This window comes from Fukomys damarensis, unplaced genomic scaffold (genome assembly GCF_012274545.1).
Source record: "Fukomys damarensis isolate Sample0158 unplaced genomic scaffold, DMR_v1.0_HiC HiC_scaffold_27, whole genome shotgun sequence".
Taxonomy (NCBI): Eukaryota; Metazoa; Chordata; class Mammalia; order Rodentia; family Bathyergidae; genus Fukomys; species Fukomys damarensis.
In genome coordinates this window covers 8299491-8305512 of record NW_022900939.1, presented here as the reverse complement: position 1 = coordinate 8305512, position 6022 = coordinate 8299491, and the positions used below count along the sequence as shown (strand labels likewise).

Here is a 6022-nt window from a genome sequence, read left to right as displayed (position 1 = left end):
TGTCCTGGGCAGCCTGTTTCCCACCACCTGTATTCTTCTCTTTTTCCCTCCCATCTCTCTTCTCAGGACCATGCTGAGTTGGAGAGGACTGTGGTGTGTGTGTGTGTGTGTGTGTGTGTGTGTGTGTGCGTGTGTGTGTGTGTGTGTGTGTGTTTGTGCATGCGTGTGAGGGAGCAGGACGTGGTTGGGGGGAATGGGCAAATCACCAGAGTCATTTCCTTTCTGAAAAGTTGTCAGAAAGCACAATTCATCATCTTTTAGTCTTGATAGTTATTCTCTGTCAGGACCTTGATTACTATTTGGTGGTTCCCTCTTTTGAGGGCTTTCTCCTCTATTTAAGAAGATAACTCAGCAATCCATGTGGCTTTAGGAAGTCAGCTTACCTTTTTTTGTCTTCGTCTACAGAGTAAATGAATTGAGTTTGGGATCTCTGAGGACCCTTCCAACTTTGAGATCAGTATTTCTAGTGCCAGGCATATAGAAGTAATCAATAAGTATTTATTAACTGAGTAAGTGATGCTCCTGATATTGTTTCATGAACCGTAGAATACCTGTAAAACTACATTTTTAAAGGCACTTAAAAAATCCATTTCCTGTGAGGCACTTACATTTCTTTATAGTGTGTGTGTATGGGTGGGGGTGGGAGGTTCGTTTGCTGTGGTATTCCTTTGAGGGACGGCAGGAGGGCACTGGGAGGCACATTGCAGTCTGTATATCTGTTCTTATGCTGGAAGGCTCTATAATGGATATCCTTGGTCAGGACTGGAATTCCTGGTTTTTATCTCATCATAGATCCTTTGTGACTCTTATGGCTTTTCTTTATTTCTTGCTTATTTGCCATATTTCTTGGCTTAAAGGCTTTATTCAGGACAGTGGTAAGGAGAAATGGCCAACAACTAGCTTGTTTATTGATTTTTCTGGAAAAGTTCTTGCTGCCTGAAGAATACTGAGGATTTTGGGTTCTACTGTTCTTTGACTCCGTTTGGGGGCTGTTTACTTTGAATCGACATATTATTTTTAGATAAATTATCATATGTAGAAATGTAAGCATTTCTACACATACATTTCTGTATATGTATATTTGGGTGTGTCGCTCAGCCTTTCAGAACAAGGTTTGTAAGGAAGTTGCATATACATGTGAGAGTTCATGGACATTCTTACTTAATTCTGATATTATCAGCATAAATGTTCCCTACTTCATATTTTTATTATATTTCCCTTGTTTAAAATGGAAAAGAAAACAGAAAAATATAATATGACATTTTGGTTTTAATGAAAAGAAGTATTTCTCTTTTCCCGTACAGTTTTACTTCAGTGCAAAAAAAAAAAAAAATGTGTTTCCTCAACTAGTTTAGTCATATGTAAATCAATATAATTGCAATTTTAAAAAAACAACACAGCAACATTTTCAACCTGGGCTTGTGGATTCTGGGGGGAGGAGAATGACAGAAGGTGGAGGTTGAGAATAACTGGCATGGAAGGGTAGCTAGCCTTTGACCCAGCTTCAAGGGGGCAAAGATGGCAAAGACTTCACTGTCTCCCTTTGTTCACATCAGTTTTGGCGAGACTCATATATAGGAAGCTTCCACATTTTTAAAAAAGAAATGGGAGAGGGAGGGAGGAACAGAGGCACAGAGAGACAGAGAGACAGAGAGACAGACAGAGACAGCCAAATAGTTTGCAGATGAAAAGAAAAGATCTGCAATCTTTTCAAAGTTCTTCTGACTTTTTTCCTACAGAAGGACAAGAGATATTTTACTCTGGTCTTGGCTGAGCATGGCTTAAAATTTCTGTGAGATCACACTCTGTAGTGCCCCCCTGCCCTAAATCCCAACAATCCATCCATTTTACCCCCATGAGCTATTAAAATTCCACTTTGAATTAATTCAGTAATTAAAATTAAAGTGGATTTTTTTCTTTCTCTGAGCCTCAGTGAATTTGAGTGTGTAGAATATTACCATTTTTATATTTTTTTATGCTTTGGTTACATGACCTGTATTGAACCATTAGGCAAAACAAACCCATTTTAAGCCATATTTAGGTCTTGTGGTCTGCTTTTCCTACTGTCTTTGCTTCCCGCAGCACGCTGATTATTGAGGGAAATACCTATGTGAGATTCCTTAGCATCTTTTATCCCATTCTCAGCAATATTTGACTAAAAGTGATATCTCCAACAGGCATAAGAGAAAGGTTGTATGGTGTATCGTGGCCTAGCAGAAAATTGCTTCAGAGCAGATCCATAAGGGCACTGATTCCTCAACAGAATTGGCTGGAATCAGCCACTTTAAAGGTGACTTGGATTTAAAAACACTCGGGTCCTGCATCTGATGACAGAATAGAGACAGATAGCATCAGGCAAATTAGATTCCAAGTGGAAAAATCAGAATATGTCCTGGGTATTAGAGAATTACTTTTAATTTTGTAGTTGTGATGATGCCATTGTGATTATGTAGGAGAATGTCTTTATTGTTTAGAGTCATAGTTATAAAAAACATGAACTAGACTGAGCTTATCTGATTTTAATATTTTTTGGAATTACCAGATGAATGTTTCTTTAAAACACTTTTGAGTAGTTATTACTGCAAAGCTATGTGCAGTGTTTATACTTTTTGGCATGTGAATGATGCATTTCTTATGGCAAATTATATATTTACTTCCATGAATACACAGAAAGAAAACATACCTTTGATATTTAAAGGGTTATTTCTGTGTAATACTCTGGGGTGCAGAGCCCAGCTTCAGTTGTGTTGATTTTTAGGTCCTTTAGTCTGTGCTCTACACAGATGCCTGCTGCAGTGGGGTGGGGAATAGCTCAGTGACACAACATAAACTACTCATGCAGAAAGCCTCTTTTGATGCTTAATACCAAAAGAAAAAAACAACATATCTGTAGAACCCTTATAGCCAACCTTTGTTTGTACTGGGAAGGAGTCGCACCTTTCTGAACACCTATTTATTTTCTAGTAAAGAAATATAAAATGGGCTTATTTTGAATTAGTAGGCCTCTAGTGAGAAATTGGTTTCACCAAGTCAAAATCACAACTGGAAAAGACTTTAAACCCATTCTGAATGTGGATTTTATTTTATTTTTTATTTTTTAATATCAGGGATTCGAATTTGGGTCCTTGCTTTTGCAAGGCAGGCAGCAGAACCACTGAGCTAAACCCCTGGTCCCTGTGGAAGTGATTTTAGTAGGTATGAGGCCTTTGTTAAACTTGCTGTAACCACACTGGTGATCTACTAGTAGCAAAGCTGAGCTAAGTGTTAGGAGAGAGAGAGTGAGCCAATCCAGGGTCCTTGTGTCCTTCAGAATATAAGACAGGGAGCTGGACATAGCTACTTGGGAGGCTGAGGCAGAAAGATCCTAAGTTCGAGTCCAGCTTGGGCCACTTAGTGAGACCCTGTCTCAAAATAAAAAGGGCTGGGTGGGGGATTTAGCCCAGTGGAGTCACGCCTGCCTCACAAGCGCAAAGGTCCCTGTACCAATGAATAAAAAAATAAGCAAACAAATTAATTAATTAATTAAAAAGGCTCACCCCTCTACTTTTGGTTCCACATAAAAAAATCACCTACAAAATTGCAAATCTAAAACAGACAATAATATATAGCTTATATTATGGGTGGCACTTTTCAACAGTTTCTTTCAAATTGTATTACGCTTGATGAGCTTTAATATTAAAAATTATTTTATGTAGCTAAACTTTATTTCTTACAGTTTTCCCTATTTGTTAGGTGCTTTTCTTGACAGATTTTATCTATGTACAAAGGCCCATACTTTAGTCACTGTGTGTGTTACCAAGTTCCATGACTTTCTTTACTATAAAATTCTAATCACATTTGCTAGGGATAAAATAGTTTACCATGAGTAGGTAGCATTTATCCTTGAAATCCAAAGAAATTGGAATTAAATAAATAAAACTGCAGGGCAGTTATGATAAGTTGCACTGTTGGTGAAACTTTCTTTCAAACAAGAAACTGTGTTATTTAGGAAGACTAATTTTAAACTATTATTTCTAATAAATAATGATATTCATATTTTATGAAAGAAAAAGACCTTAATATGTTTGGTGATGTTGAACAATGTGAAAATGTCTGAAGTTCTAACCTGCCTTTTACCTGAATTTTTATTGAAACTTGAGCTTAAAATCTAATAACTTCTGTTTTTCTTCCTTTGCTGAACAGTTGTCTCCATTTTTCAAGTGTAAGGGCTATGACATCTCATGTGTTTTGAGTGAAAATCAAAATTGTTTTACAAGTTCATTTGAATATGACTGTTGTCTGTCTTCCTTGTTTTCAGAAGTTGAAGGTTATTGTGAAATAAACTCATCCATTTTTTTCTTTCATTAAAATTTGAATTTAATGTATACCAAAGGAAAATTTAAAAGGGCCCAGGGTGTAGCTTAGTTGCAGAGTACAAGCCCTGGATTCAATTCCCAGTAGTACAAAATAAAAGACATGGGATATTTTTAAATCTTAAAATGTAATAGTGTCTCTAAATTTATCACTGTATTTTTTTTTGAAGAAGGGTGCATTTCTTCTAGTTCTCCTTTCTAGTTTTTTTTTCACTGTCTACTAACCTCAATTTTTTCATGTGCAAATCGAGACCCCTATTAAGTAAAAATTGTTGACATTACTTTTTAACTTTTTACTCTGTGCTTGGCTCTGTCTTGAATGACTTATGTTACATTTATTTAATCTTCGCATTGACTGTGGCTATTCTTATGATGCCTAATTCGTGAGTTAGGAGATTAGAAATTCTGAAGTAATCATGTGCTGTGTAATCAAGGATTCTGGAGATGAGAATCTTGAGACTCATTTAATCGGGGAGGCAGTGCACATCCACATTCTGGGCTCACAGTGTGTGCTGTTTCAGATCCGATCCTTCAATTGAAGCGAACACACCTTGGGTGAACGTCTTAACTTCTGTTTGCCTCAAGCTCCTTGTCCGTCCAATGGAGAGGATAACAGTCTGCACCATAAGATTGTTAGGCCCAATGCGCAGTGCTTAACCTGGTCTGTCGGCTAGCATGATCTCCATAAATGTGACAGTTGGTAAGGAAAGACGAGGATAAGGAGATAGTGGTGACCAGAGAAGCCATCATGGTTGTTTTTTTTAGAAGAAAAAAAAATTTTTTTTTTACAGAAAAATTAAAAGATCCTTGGTGGGTCTGAAAATGGTGCTGGTGGGAGTGACGGTCTTCATGGAAAGAATGAAGTTATCATAATCAGTGAAACCAGGGTAATTGGTGGGGAAAAAAAGGAATGAATTAGACTGAAGAAGTAGAGATGAGAGGGGACCGTTAGTCCAGAAAGATGGACGTTAAATTATATAATCCAGCAAAATGTTCACAGGTGCCTGTATCTTTTAGGATGTCCTTTAAAGCTGTGAAATTTAAATAACATGTAAGAGGAAAAGTAACATGTAAATACCATCATGGGTGGGGTGGGCTTAGAGGTAGATGCTTCACATTTCGCCAGCCAGAAACTACGGTAGATCTGGTGCCGGGGTGTTAGTCAGAATGCAGATTTTTAGGGAAGCCTCTGCTAAATCATCAGTGTTTGGGAGGGGAAGAAAAACAGACAGAGACAGCAGTAACACATATAGAAATGAGGTCCAAATGTGGGCGCTCAGATGGAAATGTTCCAGTTTCTGTGGCTCATCGTGGACGCATATAGAATGCAGGAGCTAAATGGGACCTTGGAGATTGTCCGGTGCAAGCCCCTCGTTTTACATTTTACATTTCTGTGAGGATAGAGCCTGGTGCAATTGGCCAGGATTGCAGTACAGTGAAATCAGGGAAGCTCACGGGGTGTTTACAGAAGATGTTAAGTGAGGATGAGGGGAAAGCAGAGATTCCTTTGATTCTACAGTGATGCCCAGATGGGAAAAGTAGAGTAAGGAAGGCAGTGAATTTTCCCAAATTAATTTAAGAAGGCTGGAAAGAAGGAGGGAGGAAGGGAAAAGAAAGAATCTAATTTTATGCTACACAGTCTTAGATTGGATTTGTAGTTTATGTTTAAA

At 37.8% G+C, this 6022-nt stretch overlaps 1 long non-coding RNA gene across 1 annotated transcript in view; it reads left to right on the top strand.

Moving 5' to 3' along the window:
* Nucleotides 1-5233, top strand: part of LOC104854149 — an 86315-nt gene extending 81082 nt beyond the window's left edge. The window contains exon 4 of the long non-coding RNA XR_004514488.1: nt 5144-5233. This is a non-coding gene — a long non-coding RNA (uncharacterized LOC104854149). The remainder of the gene's footprint in view (nt 1-5143) is intronic.
* The last annotated feature ends 789 nt before the right edge of the window (nt 5234-6022 follow it).